A 20,922-nucleotide genomic window follows, 5' to 3' on the forward strand; every position below is an offset into this window, starting at 1 on the left:
TTTAATAGCCAGTAACCAATACTTTTAAAAATAGTATGAATTAGAACATAAAATTCAGAGTACACCAAATTCTGTAAGGGTAAATATTTTATAAAACTTTGTTCCAGTTATGTTTCAGTTACATTTCAGTTTTGTGTGCATGCATAGTCCTAATGAAACAATATACTTCTTACTGCTAATCACAGTAAAAAGGTTTGAAAAACTGATCTAGAAAAGCAAAAATTTCTCACTCACTACTTGGTTTCTGATAACTGAAATCCTATTAAAATTTCTTTACTAGGTTAAGTCTGTTCTACACAGAGTAGTTCTGGGAGAGGTTAATAATTGATCCAGGAAAAAATGATTTTTTGATCAAAAAAAGTTTGAAAAAAGCTACATACTACAAACCACCTTTGAGTATTTACATGGAACAGCAGCAGCATATCAGATGATCACAGATAATTTGGGCACAGAATTTTTTTCATAGCGGTTTGTAATCTATCTGTTTGGGGAAAGTTCAGAATAGGCACCATACTCAACTAAAATATAACTTCCCAGGACAGGCATCACTATATGTGTCCCTTATTCAGACAATGGATTCATATACCTGAAACGCAGAAGTAATAAAGGGCTAGGAGGATATGGTAGCAGAAAGCACTGGAGTAGCTCAGCAGTGTGGACTTTCCTAGTTTAGATTTCGTATTTCGTATTTGTTACTGTTTCCCTTTGCTCATGAGAGCTTCTGATCTGTAGGTAGAAGCTCTGGTAGAATCAGGAGAAGTTCTGCTTCTTCTTACTGATACATTTTAGAGTGACTGTAAGGGGAAAACATGCCTTTTCCAGCATTGTTGGTCATTGAAAACTCTCAACACTTGTAGAAGGAGGATTTCTAGAACGCCTCCACTGAGCAGAGATCTCTCACATCGTTCTTGCTTTGCACCCAGCCTCCAGGTTCTCTGTAAAAACAGCTACACCCATTTTATTCATCTGGTTTGGTGGATCCAAAGAGGGTAACAGAGTTGTGCCACTGGTACTGAATTTCCCACCACTAATGAAATAGCAGAATGGCTTCTCAAAGTTCAATTTAGGGATAATGAATGTCATTTGACATTTCTTGCATACCCAAGTATATGGATTAAGATTAGTTCCTCTGGAGCAATTGTTATCAAACTTTTTTTTTTTTATCTCAGGACCTCATTACAATTGTAAACATTGATGCCCCAAAAAGCTTTTATTTATATGTTTTTTTATATCAATATTTATTTAATGTATTAGAAATTAGAGCTGAAACATTTTAAAATATTGATTAATTTATTTTAAACTAACAATTAAAAATCACTATGTTTATGAAAAAAAAAAGAACTGTATTTTTCCAAAACAAAAAACGATTAATGAGAAGAGTGGCATTGTTTCATGATTTTGCAGATCTCTAACGTCTGGCTTAATAGGAGCAACTGTGTCCTCATATTTAATCTGTTATAATCACATGCCATATAGCCTCTAGAAAATTCCATTATACACTAATGAGAGAATGAGAGTGAAAAGAAAATAATGTCTTAGTATTATTATGGAAATAGTTTGGTACCCCGGGACCCACAAGCTGAGATACAGATGAAAGAGCAAAGGATCCATACACAGATTTGACCTCAGCACAGCAAGTCCCCAAAGATGGCTGGTGATCACACTTGACCTAAGAATCACCAATTGTAATCAAACCATGATTTAACATAGGAGCTATTCGTAGTGAAATAGTTTTCCCTCAAGAAAGAATTCCACATCAAAATGAAATCATGGTTTGCACATTGCAGATATTGAAAACAATTCAGGATTTATAGCCCACTCAGCCTATTTAGCTATTGCTTTGCTTATATATACCAGTTCTTTCAACTACCATAAAATAATAATTATATTTGAATAAGTCAGTAAGTATGCATTATTAAATCTGAATTTTATGGCACAGAATTTGGTTACTTTCCATGTTTCAAAAAGCACAAAATACATGAGTATTCATGTGTATATTGTTCTATAACATTTTCCAAAAGACTCTTGGAGATTATCTCAAGAGGATTATTTCTCTGGCAGGGGGGAAAAAAGAATAGCCCTCAATGAGATAAGCAGAACACATCAGAGGATCTGTTTTCTTTTGAGTTGTGTTTAAATGGGCTGTGACACATAATAGAAATTCTGGAAACATCCAAAGGAAAGTACCTCTCCTCAGATTTTTCCTAAATCTGGATAGAGTTGGCAGCAGAGACTGGAATGAAATCTTGCTAGTTTAAGAAGCCCATTAGGAGAACCAGATGGTGCTGAGCCTTTGCCTTGCCCAAAGGCTAATGTGCCCAAGCTGAAGCACATGCAGACATCCTTTCTTGTGATGAACTGAATTGCACCCCCTGCCCCCCACCACTGATTCATGCCTTGAAGGCCTAACCCCCCAGTACCTCCAGGTGTGACTGTACTTAGAGATAGGATCTTTAAAGAGATGATTAAGTTAAAATGAGGCTGTTAGGGTGGGTCCTTACACAATCTGGCTGGTGCCCTTATAAGAGGAGGACATTAGGACACAGAGGAAAGACAGTGCAAGGACACAGTGAGAAGGCGGTCTTCTGCAAGTCAAGGAGAGAGACCTCAGAGGAAACCAAATCTGCTAACACTTTTATCTTGGACTTTTAACCTCCAGAATTGTGAAAAAATAAGTTTTTATTGTTAAAGCCACCCCATCAGTGGTCTTTTGTTATGGATGCCCTAGCAAACTAATACACTTTCTTATACCAAGGCCCTGAAATGACCATGGACCACAGGGCTCTCCTGTGAGATTTTAGTTTATCTTCTATTTTTTTCATCCTTGTCAAAAATCAGATTTCTTTTTAAAAATAAGTAACATATTTACTTGTTTCAAGAACCAAAAAAATATACAAACACATACAGTGAAAGCTTTTCTCTCACCCCTAACCTCCATCTGTCCCATAATATCTGTTATTAACGTATTTTTGCAAAGCCTTTCCATTATAATATGTAAGACATCTAGAAAAGTACACAGGATCAAACATGGCATAACTCAATGATTTATCTGACAGCACTTACTCATGAAACCATCACACAAATGGAAACACAAAATGGAATATTACCGGCAGCCTGGAAGTCCCCCTCAGGTTTCTTCTGAACCACTACTGCTCCCTCCTTCCTTAAAGTATCTGCTGTTCTGACTTCTAATACCATAAAGTTGGTTTGCAAGTTTCTTTACTTTATAGAAGTGAAATCCTGCCTGGATTTTCTGCCTGTATTGCTTTTGCTCACTGTTAAATTTGTCAGATTCATTCATGTCATGGTACATAGCCATAGTTGATTTCATTGTCATAATGTTCCATGGTATAAATATGCCACAGTTTAAACTGTTGATGGGTACTAGGGTTGTTTCCAATTTTGACTTGGTCAGATAATGCCATGAACATTCTTGTTCATATATACAGATGCACACGAGCATGTTTTTTCTTGGATCTATTCTATCTAAAAGTAGAATTGCTGGATCAAAGACTGTGTAAATCCTCAGCTTTAGTAGATGATGCAAAATCCTTTTTTAAAGCAATTTTATCAATTTACATGTCTGCACGAGTGACTTAAAGTTTGCTCTTCCACATACTCACCATCACAGGGTAATGTCAATTTTTAAAAATATTTTTAGCAATTCTGGTAGTTGTGTAATGGCATCTAATCGAGGTTTTGTTGTTGTTGTTTTTGGCTGCATTGGGTCTTCGTTGCTGCGCACGGGCTTTCTCTCATTGCGGTGAGCGGGGGCTACTCTTCTTTGCAGTGCACGGGCTTCTCATTGCAGTGGCTTCTCTTTGTTGTCGAGCACGGGCTCTAGGCGCACAGGCTTCAGTAGTTGTGACAGGTGAGCTCAATAGTTGTGGCTCACAGGCTCTAGAGCGCAGGCTCAGCAGTTGTGGTGCACCAGCTTAGTGGCTCTGCGGCCTGTGGGGTCTTCCTGGACCAGGGATTGAACCCGTGTCCCCTGCATTGGCAGGCAGATTCTCAACCACTGTGCCACCAGGGAAGCCCCTCTAATCAAGGTTTTAATGTTCATTTCCCTAATACTAATGAGATTGAGCGACTTTTCATAGGTTTCTGGGTCTTTTGGATTTCCAAAAGTGATACAGTCTCTTTCTCATTTTTCCAATGAAATGTTTATCTTTCTTCTCATTGATCTGTAGGAATTGTTTGTGTATATTAGGTATGCACCCTTTTTCAGTTATGTGTGTTACAAATTTCTTCTCTGACTTTGTGGCTTTCTTTTTACTCTTTTCATGGCATCTTTTAATAGCATCTTGTAATTCTTGATTTTAATAGAGCCCTATATTTTTTATTGTAGTTAGTGTCTGTCTTAGTCTGTTCAGGTTGCTTTAACCGAATACCATAGACTGGGTGGTTTATAACAGTAGAAATTTATTTTTCACAGTTCTGGAGACTTTGAAGGTCCTAGATCAAGTTGCTGACAGATTCAGTGTCTGGTGAGGATCCACTGCCTGATTCATAGACAGCGGTCTTTTTGCTATATCTTCACAGGGCAGAAAAGGCAAGGGAGTTCCATAGGGGTACCTTTTATAAGAGTATTAATCCCACTCATGAGGGCTCCACCCTCAGGACCTAATCATCTTCAAAGGCTCCACCTCCTAATACCATTACACTGGAGATTAGAAGTTCGGTATATGTATTTGGGGGGGAACACAGACAATCCAGAAATGTGTAGGTCTGTTTCTGAGCTCTCTTTTTTTATACTGTTCCATCATTCTAATTATTTTCTTTTCCTAGAACATTATTACTAATTACTTTAGCTTTGTCAAGTCTTAATACCCAGTGGAATTAGTCATCCCACCGCACCGCATCCTTCTTCTTCAAGTGTGTCTGCAGATTTACATACCAGTGTAGACATGTAATGGTTTAAAAAACAAAAACCAAAAAACCTTCTTTTTCCTTCTCTATGGAAAAATGATTTGTGGTTAACTCTCTAACTCTAGTCTCTTGGAAATCTGAGAAAGGTAGAATGTCAGCTGGGTTTCTAGACACATTCTGTATGCTAAAAAAAATGGCCCTGATGGGTAAGCTGCATCTGGTTTGGGAAGACTGTGAGTGAAATAGTTTGGAGGCTTCCCTGAGTCTGCAGCATTCTTGTAATTGCACACCCCCTGCTCAGACCCATGAGAGCTGTGCCTGTGGGTCTGTGATAAGAGATATTCACTCCTGTGCATCATGGGGCTTCTAAGCCAGAGTGGCACCAACACCCATCCAATATTGCTTGTGTTACTGTACTTGAATTGACTACTTAGAGACCGGAGAGTAGCCCCTATACCCTATGAAGACACCACTCCTTATACTGTCCCCTACTAGTAAGTCCTATTTATACTTAATCCTGATTTGAATCTCTCTGAATAAGCTGATGCCAAGAAAGTCATTGGCATTTTTCACAGAAATAGACAAAATAACCCTAAAACTCATATGGAAGCACAGAATACCCCAAATAGCCAAAGCAATCCTGAGAAAGATGATGGTCAAAGAAAGAAAGAGAGAAGTGAGATGGTCAAAGAAATACGATGTTCCTAGGTCATTGTCCAAAATTGCAATGATTATTATGTGTACAGTTTCAGGTAACTGAGAAGTTAAGCTTTGGCTATTCTGGAATTATCAGTAGAGTTGTTTTACTAAAATCAAAGTTTAAAATGCCATAAACATCGGGTTGTGTACATATTAAACAGAAATAAAATTGATATATAAAGAGATAAAAAGAAATATTAATAAATGCTATGATCTTAAGCAAAGTTTCTTCATCTTTCTGGTCTTAGTTTCCTTATCTGTATAATGAGTGGTTTGAATTAGATTATCTGGAAGTTCATTCCTATGTCTGAAATGTGTTGTTTCCATTATTTAATATAACTAATTGATTATAATAATCAAAAAAATGGATATCTATGTAAATATTAGGCAGCAAGTATTGCTTAATTTTGGAAATACAAATTACTTTCTCTGTAGATGCTATTTTGGTTTTATTTATGTATATTTTTAAAGACTGGAGAGGAGGAGTGGTATCAGAATCACTCTGATCTGAAATCAGAGATTTCAAATATCTCACACCGATTCACAAATCTTTAGGTCATCAAGCACCATCAAGGTCTCCAGATGATTTGATCCATTCATTTCCTTTTGATTGAAAATAACTAGGAGGAGAATGGGTACATTGGCTTCGTAGTAGGCCCTTCTTTCTTCATGGGAGTGGAATTCCTTTTATAGGTTGATTGACAAACCTAGGGCCAAAAATCTTACAAGACTATTACAGATATAAATATTACATAATTTCATTAAAATATTATCATACAAATTCCAAATGTTGTGAACTAAATTATACTACCATAACTAAAGCTCAGTTGCCTACAGGAGTCAGGCATATATTGTAAATAAAGAGATAGGGTGAAATTGCTATTTTTGTCTGTTGGCCAGATTAACTCTGAAGCCATCAGTTTGTCTCCTGTTCCCTAAAGTCTTGTGCATATGAATCACCTGGGACTGTTGCCAAATGCAGGGTTTTTCTGCAGTAGATTTGGGTGGAGCCTGCAAATCTGCATTTCTAACAAGGTCCCAGACAATGCTATCATATTATGTCAAAATTCCACACTGAACATAACTATACAAAAACAGTAGTTTTTATTAAACTGGATTCTGAAAACTCAGGTAGAAATCAAGTGTTTGAAGACCTGTCATTCTCCTCTTTGGCCACTGGGCTTTTATTTCCCCATGCCACATCAGCTTAATAATGATATAACAAATTGCATTTCTCCAGTTACCTCTGAATTAACGATCTTGGAACCTTAAGCCACAATCAGGTTCCCTTCAGCTACTTCAGAGTTCCCAAAGGTTGGCTCAAGTGGGACGGCAAATATATGCTTTCCACCTGCCTTGTGGCCTTTGCCAGTGCCCTTTGCTCTTGTTCCAGCTGCTGCTTGAATGTCTCTTGGACTTTCCTAGGACAGTTGTGGGGTGTCCAACGCTCAGGCCACAGGGTCCAGCCCAGGCACTTACCATCACTCCAACTGAGGAAGGTCACCTGTATCAGTTTTTATTGCATCCTTCTTATCAGTGACTTGCACCATCTGAGTATCACTTCATTCTATTCAAAATTCCTTTTTTGCCCCAAGCCTGGTCCACTATTTAGGGCCAAGCTTTAGCCCTTCAGTTCTCTTCTTCCTTTAGACTCAGAAGGCTGCTGACCACTTCATGCAAATACCGGCTTAACAAGCCGCCCCTTGGCCCACCATTCCCACAAGCCCAGCAAAACCATTGGGATCATGAAGTGATTATAGTTTAGGCTCTTAATTGAGATCCTTTTGGACACTATACTTCCTGCATGTACAAGGAAAAATGATAACCAGTGTTTATTGACGGCTGCGAGAAGCAGATGAATTACCTGCTAGACTGCATGAGTCAGCATCTAGAACTGATGAATGAGCAGGACAAGCCAGGGTTATGCAGAGGAGCTTTATGCCACCACTGGCACACTACAGGCAGGATCTAAAGCAGCAAATGGCGAAGAAACGCAATGCACAGCAGTGATGAACCACCAAGGTGGGCCTGGCTCCCAGTACTGATGTTAGTAAAGGTTCAGCTGTATTCGATTAAAACAGATATCTAAACTTGGATTGCCAGGAATTAGCCTACCAAACATAAGAATATTCCAGATGGACAAGGAAAAAGAAGATTGTATAATAGTGATGATAATATGCAGCAATGCTTGACCAGCATCAACTGGAATATTATTTCCTATTCCAAGAATGTTAAAAACAGGATGAGCCCAGCATGCTGGGATCAGAAGAGAGTGGGCAGTGGTGGGTTAGACTCTCCCCCACTGGGGCGCTCAGGGGCACTGTCTCTGACAAAGATGCCATATCCAAGTATCTTAGGATTGTTCTTTCTTATTTTTGAAGCCCTAGAAATAAGCCTTTCCGTTCTTTCTTATAGATCATGGTTATAAGTAGCAACCTTCATGCAGGTAATTCTTTAGTGCAACAAAATCATAGTTGGTGATGTTAACTAAAGACACAAATTATATGCAAGGAGGTAACTGCACATAGATTATAGAAGTCCATTGCATCTCCCTTTTGTAAAAAGCCTTCTGAGTCAAGTATCTTTCGATTGTATACACTTCGGTCTCCTTCTCAGACCTAACTTATTTACATCAGATATCTCCTACTTGGCTCCTTGAAAGGTTATATTTCCTGTCTAGCAATGATTTATATTCCCTGTACTGCACTTCTCTTTCCTGCTAACCTCAACATTTTGTCTCTCTTTTATCCCCAGAATATGGAAATGAAAAATCCATTTCTTGATCTCTCTTCTGCTTTCTTCTAGATAGTTGTACTTCTTTTAGATCTATTTTACTTTCTAGACCAAGAATATTTGATATTTCCTGGAGAAGTCACAGTGAGTGGTACCTCTTGTTTACCCATTTGAAATGAGCTGGTATGGTCATTTAACAAATACACAAAGCATCAATGCACAAGATGATGAAAAGATTCTCATAGAGAAGGGAGTTCTTCATCCCACGCTGCTGGTTTACATTTTAAACATTGGAGTCTGTGAACTGTACCATTGTCTACCATCTCAGAGGGTCTTTGTGTCCAGGAATGGCATTATGAGTAATGCGTTCTACAGTCTTCCAAAAAAAGACATTAAATAAAGGGGAGGCTGTTTCTATCAGGTAATATTAAAACATTTACTTTCACATGCACTTGCTTTAACCAGCTTGAACAAGTTAGTTATTCCCAGTAGATTATTCTCATTGGTAATTCCATAATAAAAGATTCTAGATATCGTGCTTTTCAGTCCCTGGCATTATAAATTTTATTTTAGAAGCTCAGTAATCGAATACTCATTATCTAATTATAATTAAGTAATGTGATTCCCTTAAGAATGCTTATAACTATTTAAATGAATACGGACTTAATTAAAATAATTAAATTAGGAGATTAAAATAATTCAAAAGGGGTAAACTTTGTTCTTAATAAACTGTAGAATGGAATACTAAGAAAGCAAAAATAGAGGAAGGCAACAGAAAATTGGTAAAAAGAAACAGAAACAAAAGAGACCAGATCCCTGATATGCCATGGTAGAGGAATGTTGTATTAATTTAATTATTTAATTATGGAAAAATAAATAAGACATGAATAGCCTAGTAAGCCGTATGCTCCTTGAAGATTGCAGTTAGGACTCATTAATTTTTGCATTCCCACCAGACCAATGGCAGGAACCTAGTGGACTCTCAATTAATATTTGTTGAATGAATAAGGAAGCAAATTCTCCCTGAAAGTTTTAAGTAACTTCATGAGTCCTTTTTCAAGTCATTTTGTAGATACAGTGTTTAAAGAAATTTATATTTGGATCTAATTAGAATGTGTGCACTTGAGTGAGAATGTTAGTTTACGTGCTCTGGGCGTTAAGTTTGAAGCTGATCAAACTGTACAGGAGGTGACTCTTCTCAGAGGAAGAGTTGGAAACTGTTTGGTTCCCTTTCTGTCTATAGCAGGGCATCCTTCACTACCTGGGAGAAAAAGCATGAGCCTACAGCACGCTTTATACATGCTAGCCTACTTTATACACATGTTGAATTTGTGTACCAATCATACTAAATATTAAAAAGAAACTGATTATGAGCCCTTTGATGGACAGCATTGTAAAGGGAAGTGACAATGGTGATTTTGATAATAGTTTACATTACATCATATGAAACTGCCATTTTTATGTGAAACACAGTTGAATATTGGCAATTTCATATGGTATAAACTAATATTTATTGAATGCTTATTTTGTGCTAGGCACAATGCTAAGTAATTTACAGTCAGTTAACTCATTTAACTTTCACCCAGAAAAATTTTTAACAGATGAGGAAGTTGAGACAGACAAGCTGCCCATTGTGGAAGGAAGACCTAGAAATTGAGCGCAGCTTGACACCAGCCCCCTGTTTCTTAAACAGAATCCCAACCTGCCCAGGAAAAAGATGACTATTGTAAATGATATAATCAAAAATCTTGCCTTCTGATCACTTAATTACAGCAACAAAAATGTGACAGTAAAATATACCGTGTTTAATTCACAATGCAAATTGTCTGCTTCTAGAAAGGTGAAATTTACTTATAATACAGAGATGATTGCCACTTCATTATCAAGGTCAAGTCTTGTGGCTACAAAAATGAGTAAGAGAGGATCTTTATTCAAGGAAATAAGGTCACACTGGCTAAGGAGGAGGATAAGGAATTATAAAACTTACTGTATCATTAGAATTATATTTTTGTTGGCCACATGCTCCAGAACAAAAGTGAGAAAAATAAGACAAAAGTGAGAATACATAGTAGCAATGTACTATGGAGACAAAGAGAGATAAATACTTGAAAGCAGGCAAGTCCCAGAAAATTCCTAATCTATGTCAGCTGTAAGTACATTGTCGATAGGGATAGATGGCTGTGGGAACCCAGATGAAGAACAAGAATTCATTCTGGAGATGTCAGGGGAGGCTTTACAGAAGAAACAACTGGACAAGAATGAGTGGAATTTCAATAGGCAGGAAGAAGAGGAAGGACATCTCAGAAAACGGGACAACGTGTACAAACAGAGGAAAGCGTAAAAGTCAACAGCAACATTGAATAATAAATGGTTCAGACGTCCAGGAAGCAGGGAGTGGATATTACATTATATTCTATATGCCTGGACCCCTGGAGCACATGGAATGTTGGAATGGTAACTTAGGGTCATATTGCGAAAGGGCCAGGATTGGGAATTTCATCTTTGTCCTAGAAAGCAATAATGAGCCACGATGCTTTTCCCTCTTGAGCTGTAACTTTTATAGAGTGAAGTGTACAAATATTAAATGTACAGCTCAATCATTTCATATGTTGGTGTACTCATAAAATAATTAAACAGATCAAGATTTATTCAATAGAACATGGTTGGCTTCTTAGCCCCCTCCTCAACAATCTCCACAAGGGTAACTCCTATTCTGACTTCTATTCTCCTAGGGTATTTTTGCCTGTTCTTGACCATCATATAAATGGAATTGTTCAGCATGTACTCTTTTATGTTTGGTTTTTCCCATCAGGGATTTTTTTTTTAATATTGACTAGGTTTTTGTGTGGAGCTATGGTTCATTTTATTTCATCACTGTGCCTTATTCCATTATGTGAGTATATCACAATTTATTTCTTTCCTCTGTTGATAGACATCTGGGTCGAGTAGCTTCTTATTTTTTTCCCATGGAAGGAATACTAATTTAGTGGGCTTTATTACAGAAGCCCAGGAGTTGTTCTGTATTAATTGATCAAGACACATTATCTTTGTATGGTGGGAACAAGTACACACAAGGGCGAACATAGCATCTATAATTAAGATGTTAAGTACACACCAGTGCTCTCTCCTTTTCTATCTCAATCTCATCTGAAAGCTCTGTAAATGATTTGCCATTTAAGCTGTATTTGAGAAGCCACAGAATGCCAGAAACCATGCTTCACAGACTAGTACAATGCAGAATGTTTTTTTCTCAAGATACTGATATGTGTGCTAGGGAAAATTTCCATTTTCCAGGATTCTGGGTTAAGCAAAGTTAAATAGGTTTTACTCAATGTAGGGAATGTCATGGTCTTTATTTTACTAATTGGTATTTTGCATCTCCAAGAGTGAAATATAGAACATACACAGCATTTCCCACACTTGAGAGACAAAATATCTTTTTTCTTTCCAGAAAACCCATAATCATCTCCCAGAATTAATGTTTCCAAAACTCAACATGGAAAATTGTATACAACTGTATAGACTTAACTGTGAACTATGTCACCTCCTCCCAGTATTCATATGTTAATGCCCTAACCCCCAATGTGGCTGTTGTTGGAGATAAAGTCTTTAAGGAGGTAATGAAGGTTAACTGGGGTCATAATGGTGGAGCCCTAGTCCAATAGGATGAGTGTCCTTGTGAGAAGAGGAAGAGACACCAGAGCTAGCTCACTGTCTCTGTGTGTAACAAAAGAAATGCCATGTGGGGACATAGGGAGTAGATGGCTGTCTGCAAGCCAAGGAGAGAGGCCTCACCAGACAACCCTTCTGGCACTGTGATCTTACACTTCCAGCCTCCAGGACTGTGAGAAAATAAATAAATGTTTAGGCTACCCAATCTGTGATGCCTTGTTATGGCAGTTAAGCAGACTGATGTAACCTCTAAGTAAGGTTAAAATCAGTCATCAAAATCATGTGCACTCCAAGGAAATCAAATGGCTAATCCTCCACAGATTTGTTTGCATCACTTTTCCATTTTCAGATTATTTGCAAACTGGATACTCTGCCTATCAGAAGAATGTGGCGATTTCCCCGCCTGGATCCTCTTAGAGCAAAACAAATCCACACAAACAAGACACTCATATGCTTTATTCTCTCTATAAAACTGCCATTAAGTTGAGTTTTGCACTGTTCAAGACTTGCATAGCCCTACAAGTTCAGGCCACTCACTCTTTTCTTTGACAGTATTTGCTATCACTCAGTTAACAGTGAAGGATTTTTATTGCCTTTCTTCTGTGGGGACGATTTATATGCCTCTTAGTTTGTGTAAATTGGACTACACTGTAAATGATTTACCCTCTAAATTCCAAAGTAAACTTGCCAAAGAGATGACCTTGTTTATTAAAATCTAATTAACTGAAGTTTTAGAATGTCCCTGAGTGCGTTACTGAACTTCTGTCTTTCTCCAGACCTAATAAACATCAAAGCCCCAGCTGGCTAGAGTTAACCACGAAACTCCAGACCTCACTGTGAAATTATCTAGTTAGTTCTTCTTTCAGTCCTTTTCTCCGAGAGTGCAGGTCCAAGAATCTTCTCCCAAAATATGTTGGCTATCATAGTTCAGAAAGGCCAGGTGTCCTCACTTGATTAGTTTTGATTTGAAGAAAGAGATCAGGTGCTCTTTATTCCCTGGATTAGAAACAAAAGGAAGCTGCACTTGTTATTCGTATTCCCTAGCAATGGTCAGAATGTGCTAATTATATGCCACTTCAAGTCATCCTCTGGACAGGGTTATATGCCATCTATACACTACTTGTTTACATAGGACATTCATGAGTTTTGCTTCCAAAAGCTTGTAAAATAATGTCGGCAAATTGATTACAGACATATGTGATAAAACATAATTGATTCAGCTCCCAGGGTACAAACAAAATCTCCTGATGCTGCAGATTCCTCCAGCTTCTATCCTATTTCTTCTTCCATTTCTCATTTCTCATTCCAACTTCAAAATAACAGTTTAGGGTTGGTCTCTACCCTCTTGTTTCCCATTTGATTATCAGTCATTGAAAATTTTCTTTATTACTGTATAGGAAGTCTTTGAGATAGGTCCACCAATGATCTCCATATTAATATATCCAATGTGCACTCTGATTTTTTAGATACTAGACATCTTTGCAATGTTTAACATAATTGACTACTTTTTTTTCTCCCTGAAGCTCCCTTCAGGCTTATATTACACATAATTGTTTTGGCTTTCTCCCTCCCAAATTTCAGATCATTTATTTTCCATTTCCTTGGGTCATCTGTCTTCCTTCATGCTTGAGACTGGGAGCAATCTTAAGCCTCTTTCCATGGCTGCCTTCTGCCTCGCGTTAGTCTCAGTTACCAAGAGATAATTTGAAACTTTATTTTTATTTGAACCATCTCATCCTAAAGAGTAAGTGCTTTTCCTTATTTTAGCTGAGGCCTTTTTCACGTGTTTACATCCCACAGCATCTTCAAGATATTGATAACATAAAAACAAATATCGATCCTCTTAAGGGCCCTACAGAGTTCAGAAACGGGTAAAGGAAACCACTTCCACCTTCAAACAAGTCTTTTCTGTGCACTAGGGGAGAAAAATGAGCTGCTGAGATGAAGTGGGAATGACAAAATATGTCAAGGATGATGTGATGTTTGTAGAGAAAAGAGTGTGGTAATCATCAATATAAGAATCATTTCTATGGATTTGTGTTACTTGGAGGGGGCTTTAGAAATTGCGATAGAGGGAAAAAGCAGTGCTCCTTAGTTAAAAGAAGAATGCTTGTATCATTGAAAAAAAGTACCTTTTAGGATGGTCAAATCCACAAAATAAAAATTCAAGGTGTATTAAATTTTCTTCTGAGGCCAAATTCATCAGAACCAGTGTTCTTGTGAGTAATCTATTTAAGAAAAAATTTAGGGGGTGGAGAGTCTGATTATTCTCTTTCATGATTGTGAAAATCTGTGAGGACACTGAAGTAATACTTTACACAGAGAATAAATCAGATGAAAATCTGATGTTAATGTTAAATCCTAATGTTATTAGGATTTTTTTCATGTTCAGGGAAAAGATCATAAATTAGGTGGCTTCTGTTGTCTTGGAGTTTTTAGCACTGGCTCCAAGGCTGTGAACTTGACTAAGGGGTCACGTACCCCCACGTTCTAAAGCCAGGTGCAGCTCTGGCTCAGTTACCTACATTGGGAGATGCAAGAGAAGCCTAAAAATTCCTGGAGAAGTTTAAGAGACCAATGGGAAAGATTCATTTGTGGAGTCGTTAACATATTCTATCTACCTGTAACCATCTCACCATTATGGGAGAGGGACGGGAGAACTTCACGAGAATGAATCAGAGAGCTTGACCCATGACTGCTGGAGCTAGAGAGGACAGGACCAATTCACAGCAGCCTGGAGTCTCTCTGACTAGCTTCAAAGTGAAGGGGCTCCAGCATGTAGTCAACACCCCCCTTTCAGAGTTCAGTGAGACAAGAATGCATCATGTGCCCTGTGGGCCAAATGTAGAACCTGTGGGATGATGCCAGTCACAAGCTACCTAGAGAGGAAGGGCCATCGAGCCAGGAGCAAGACTGAAGAGGAGCCATGACAAAGCAGAGGGGAGTCAGAAGTGATGAGATTTGTCTGCATTTGTCTGTTGGTTAGAAATAAAGCTTTAGGAACACTGAGAGAACCCAGAACATTCACCTTAATTTTAAAAGATATACACGGCCAGTATAAGCAAAGATTTTCCCATTGACTACTTTTGAGATGCCAGGAGTTGGCCATTAATTGCTGGTGACGAAAATACATGGAAATGTCAAGGAGGCCACACATCAAGTACTCTGTCCTTGCCAATCATATAATATATGAGGCACAGTTTTCAGAAACACAAGGAACCCTTGTTTAGGGAAAATATGGGTGTAAATAGTTCAATTCAGTGAAACAATTTTCCTATATGATAAAAAAATAGGTTTTCATATCATTTATAGGAAAACAATTGAAATTATTTAAGCAGAATTTGAGAAATGTAAACATGCATTTTCTCTTCTTAAATTCTAGAGTGATAGAGATTGGTCTGTTTTTTCTAGTTCAGCCACTAATTAGTTGAATACCTTAGGCCAGGCATAGTTTTATTCCAAATCTGTTATCTCACCTGAAAAATAAGGGTGAAAACTAATCTCCCAAACCATATGTTGGATACTGTATTAATATTTTCTGGAGAAACTACATAGAACCACAAAGTCCTATCCTCAAAGGGCTACCAATGACCCCATGCCATTGAAAAACAGACCAAATATTTATGTTTTAAGCCACACATTTAAGTTTGCCAAATTTATTCAAATGCTTACTATTTGTTTTCTGTAATAACAAACTAAACAAACATAAGTAGAATCAAAGAACTACAGGGGAGGAAAAAATATATATTTTCCTCTACCCATCATAGGCTCTTCAGTTGGGGTCCTTTAAATTAGCAAGAGAAAAACAAACAGAATATGTTTGTTAATATGTATCTATGGTAGTACCTATGTACCTATGGAAGTACCCAGTGATGAATAACCCAAAGGGATGGTTAGAACTTGGGCTCATATACCATCTTAAGCCAAAAGACAAGGGGTTTGGGACTTCTGTGTGACGGAGGCAAGCTATGAGAAAGTGACCAGGAGAAGCATGGTAAAGAAGAGTTGTTTAGTAAGATTTCTTATGCAGGTTTCCTTTACAAAAAGAAAACATGTGCCCTGTTTTTAGAACTTTTCTTGTGTCTACCAACCTCAATGGCCTTTAGCTCAAAATACTCTATATGCCAAAGAGGCATACTTTGAAGTTCCATATTCTGATACCCTTCAGAACCAAAATATATAGCTTATCTACGTAAAGAAACAATGGCCCAGATAAATTCAGTAACTTACCTTTACATAGATGCAGAGTTGAAATAGGACTCCTGTCTTTAAGATCTAATTCTTTCCATTATAATTATTATATATGAAACTTCTAATTGAATATGATTTTCTAAAGAAAAAAATAAAACCTCAATTACAGAAAAGAAATAATGAAACTGTTTAAAGAGCATTCAAGGAACTCCAATGATAAGAAAGGTCTCTTTCTCATTTCTCACCACTGATAGTAAGCACATACTGATTACTATTTTAGGATTGTGCCTAGATGGCTTCTATGTTTATTCATGTATTTATTCAATCATGAAACATATGGAATGAGCCACTTTTAGGGGCTTACTAGTATTCGGTTTATAAAGTTGCATGAGACAATATATCTGGCCTCAGGGAACTTGCATTCCAGAAGGAAAATCAAAGAACAATTTGCGTAGCATCCTGAAATGGTTACAAAGGCTTTCTAAGAGATTCTAAACTGAACAGATAATTGCCATGCATTTACAAAAGGCCTAAGCTATTCCCACTGAAAAGGAGTAATTGAATCTGTAATTACTTCCATTTCATAGGGGACATATTCAGGGATTCTAAAGATCTAATTGTGATGGTTGTTTTATTCATTACTCTAATGGTTTTGTAGAAAACAGTACCTTACATCCATTGAGGAAAGCTCAATAGTCAATGGTGACTGAGGACGCCATTAGAAGTATTTTTAAAGTTCTACTTTATTGTGTATTAGACAGCTCTGTTGTTTATTTCAACTTCTCATGATCTAGCCATGCTTAGATAGCCCCCATGTGCTCTATGAACAAAGGCATTGACTTCTGATCATGATTTTCGTAAATGAACATAGAGGAACTGGCCAACCTGCTCCATGGTGGTGGTAGGGCTGCCTTTTTAAGAACATGTAATCACCTCCATGTAGTTGTTTCAGTGATGCTAGCAATATTCCTCCCTCTCCCCAGTCCAACCTCCACCATTCATAGAGATAGGATTTCTAAGAGCAGTCTTTTGTCTCATTAAGGCATTGCTTTTCTTAAACATGGATGGAATGGTTTGTCACATTTTTCTCTGAAAGTGACTTTTAATAGGGGCAAGGACAGAGGAAGAATGAGAGTATTAATTTCCTGTTAAAGGAAAGGCCGAGGAGTGCATCCCCAGGCAGAGAAGATATAGGAAGATGGAGTTGAGGACCAAAAAAATAAAAAAATAAATTAAAAAAGCAAATAAAAATTCTCGCTTACTTGAAAACAAATGTTTTAACTAAAACTATCCTTGACTTGAGTCTATATATTTCCTGCCTTTCTTATGTATATTAGGTATGAACTAGTAAATAATTAGGTAGTATTTGGTATTGTACCTTGAAGACACATCTCATTCCTTGGTGGAGTCTGTCTCACTTTGCATACTGGATATGTTTCTGAACAGTTATTTGGGAATCAAAATTTGTCAGGTTCAATTGTATATCCTTATTTCCTTGTACCTCCAAAGTTATAGGGAGCAAATGAGATCATCCAAGGGAAAGCACTGAGTATTTTTAAACTCTATACAACTGTAAGTTCTTTATGTGTTTTTTATTTAAGAGATGGAAAGAATAAGAACAATGCAAAGTCCTTTAATAAAAATAATATTACTGAATCTGACATCTTTAGTGCAAGTTAACAGTAGAATAGTAACTATCCAGAAAAACTCAGGAAAATTCTTATAGGTTTTTACCTTTTGATGTACTTTTTTTATTGTATGTATTTAAGGTGTACAACTTGATGATTTGATGTATGTATACATTGTGAAATAATCAGTCAAGCTCATTAACACATCTATTACCTCACAGTTACCTTTTTCTACTGAAGTATACTTGTCTTAGAATATTATATTTAACATAGTGATTCAATATTTTAATACATTACAAAATGATTACCACAATAAGTCTAGTTGCCATCTGTCACCATACAAAGTTATTAAATATTATTTACCATATTCCCTATGCTGTACATCATATCCCCTGACTCATTTATTGTGTAACTGGAAGTTCGTACCTCTTATTCTCCCTCATCTATTTCACTCATCCCTGCAACCCATCCCCTCTGGCAACCACCAGTTTGTTTTATGTATGTATGACTCTGTTTCTGTTTTATTATATTTGTTTGAGAGTTTTATTTTATAGATTCCGTATATAAGTGAAATCATACAATATTTGTCTTTTTCTGTCTGACTTATTCCACTTTGCATAATACCCTCCAGGTGTCCATACATGTTTCGCAAATGGCAAGATTTCATTCTTTTTTATGGCTGAGTAATATTCCATTATTTATATATATGTATATATCACATCTTCTTTATCTATTCTTCTGTTGTTGGACACAAGTTGCTTCCATATGTTGGCTATTATAAATAATGCTGCAGTGAATATAGGGGTGCTTATATCTTTTTGAATTAGTGTTTTTGTTTTCTTCAGAAAAATACCCAGAAGTGGAATTGCTGTATCATATGATAGTTCTATTTTTAATTTTTAACATTATTTGCATACTGTTTTCCATAGTGGTGGTACCAATTTACATTCCAACCAGCAGTGTAAGAGGGTTCCTTTAAGGCCTGTGTTTCCTTATTGATTACCTGTCTGGTTGATCTGTCCATTGATGTAAATGGGGTGTTAAAGTCCCCTACTATTGTGTTACTGTCAATTTCTCCCCTTATGTTTATTAATATAAACTTTATGTATTTAGGTGCTCCTATGTTGGGTGAATATATATTTACAATTATTATATCCTCTTCTTGGACTGTTCCCTTTATCATTATGCAATGTCCGTATTGATTACCTCTCCTTCAAATATGAAAGTTAGCCTTGCCAGGTAGAGTGTTCTCGGTTGTAGGTTTTTTCCTTTCATCGCTTTAAATATATTGTGCCACTCCTTCTGGACTGCAAAGTTTCTGCTGGAAAGTCAGCTGAGAGTCTTATAGAAGTTCCCTTATAGGTAACTAGTTGATTTTCTCTTTTTGCTTTTAAGACTCTCTTTATCTTTAATTTTGCCATTTATTATTAAATTATTATAATGTATTTTGGTGTGGACTTCTTTGGGTTCATCTTCTTTGGGGCTCTCTGTGCTTCCTGGACCTGGATGCCTATTTCCTTTCCCAGGTTAGGAAACTTTTCAGCTATTATTTATCCAAAAAAGTTCTCTCCCTTTCTTTCTCTCCTCTCCTTCTGGGATCCCTATAATGACAGTTTTAGTACATTTGATGTTGTCTCAGTGGTCTTTTAAATTATTCTCATTTTTTAAATTTCTTTTTTCTGTTCAGCTTGGGTGATTTTCACTACTCCATCTTCCAGTTTGCTGATCTGTTCCTCTGTATCATCTAATCTACTGTTGATTCCATCTAGTGTATTTTTAATTTTAGTTATTGTATTTGTCACCTCTTTGCTTCTTTATATTTTCTGACTCTTAGTTAAACTTCTCACTGTGTTCATCCATTCTTCTCCCAAGTTCATTTGGCATCTTTGTAATCATTACCTTGAACTCTTTATCAGGTACATGGCTGGCTCATCTCCACTTCATTTAGTTCTTTTGGGATTTTGTCTTGTTTGTTTGTTTAGAACATATTCCTCTGTCTCCTCATTTTGCCTAATTCTCTGTGTTTATTTCTGTGTATAAGATAGGTCAGTTACATTTCCCTATCTTGGAGAAGTGTCCTTCTATAGGAGACATCCTGTGGGTCCCAGCAGCAAACTCCCCTTTGGTCACCATAGCTATATGCTCTATGGATGCCCTCTGTGTGAGCTGCATGGGACCTTCCGTTGTGGAGGAGCTGACTATTGTGGGCATGCTGGCATGCAGAGCTGGCCCTCAGCCCAGTTGGCTGCCAGGCCCTGCTTTGTGTGGTGCCTTCTTGCCTGCTGGTGGTTAGGGCTGAGTCCCAGGGCAGTTGGCTATGCAGTCCAGGGGCTCCCTGGGCCAGTGCCAGCCCACTAGTGAGCAAGGCTGAGTCCCGGGTGGCTGCTTGCAGGGCCTTGGGGGACCCCAGACTGTTGTTGGCTTTTTGGTAGAGAGGTCCATGTCCAGGGCAGCTGGCTTCTGGGTCTGGGAGGACCTGGGGCTGGTGCCAGCCCACTGGTGGGAAGATAAGCCCCAGCACTAATAGGCTAGAGGGAAGACTCCAAAATGGCTCTTGCGAGCACTAATGTCCTCGTGGTAGAACAAGCTCCCCGAAATGGCTGCTGCCAGCCTCTGTATCCCCAGAAGGAGTCCCAATTGCTTCTTACCTTTCTAAAAGGCTCTCCAAAATCAGCAAGTAGGTCTGACCTAGGCTTCTTTCAGAATACTCCCTCTGCTCTGGATTGAGAGGGTATGAGATTTTACATGTATCCTTTAATAGCAGAGTCTCTATTTCCTACGGCCCTCCAGCTCTCTTGTACACAAGCCACACTGACTTTCAGAGCCAGATGTTCTGGGAGCTCATCTTCCCAGTGCAGGACCCCCAGCTTGGGGAGCCCAATGTGGGGCCTGGACTCCTTGCTTCTTGGGGAGAACCTCTGCAATTGTGATTTTCTCCCATTTGTGGGTTGTCTACCCAGGAGTGTGGTCTTGACTATACACTGTTTCCACTCCTTCTACCTGTCTTGTGGTTCCTTCTTTGTATCTTTACTTGTGGAAAATGTTTTCTGCTGGTCTTCAGGTTGTACTCATAGATAGTTTCTCTGTAAATAGTTTTAATTTTGGTGTGCCTGAGGGAGGAGGTGAGTTC

At 37.8% G+C, this 20,922-nt stretch overlaps 1 protein-coding gene across 1 annotated transcript in view; it reads left to right on the forward strand.

Moving 5' to 3' along the window:
- Window positions 1-20,922, forward strand: part of CNTNAP2 (contactin associated protein 2) — a 1,481,544-nt gene that overhangs the window by 1,064,488 nt on the left and 396,134 nt on the right. The window lies entirely within an intron of this gene.

The sequence above is a fragment of the Mesoplodon densirostris genome, chromosome 9, assembly GCF_025265405.1.
Source record: "Mesoplodon densirostris isolate mMesDen1 chromosome 9, mMesDen1 primary haplotype, whole genome shotgun sequence".
Taxonomy (NCBI): domain Eukaryota; kingdom Metazoa; phylum Chordata; class Mammalia; order Artiodactyla; family Ziphiidae; genus Mesoplodon; species Mesoplodon densirostris.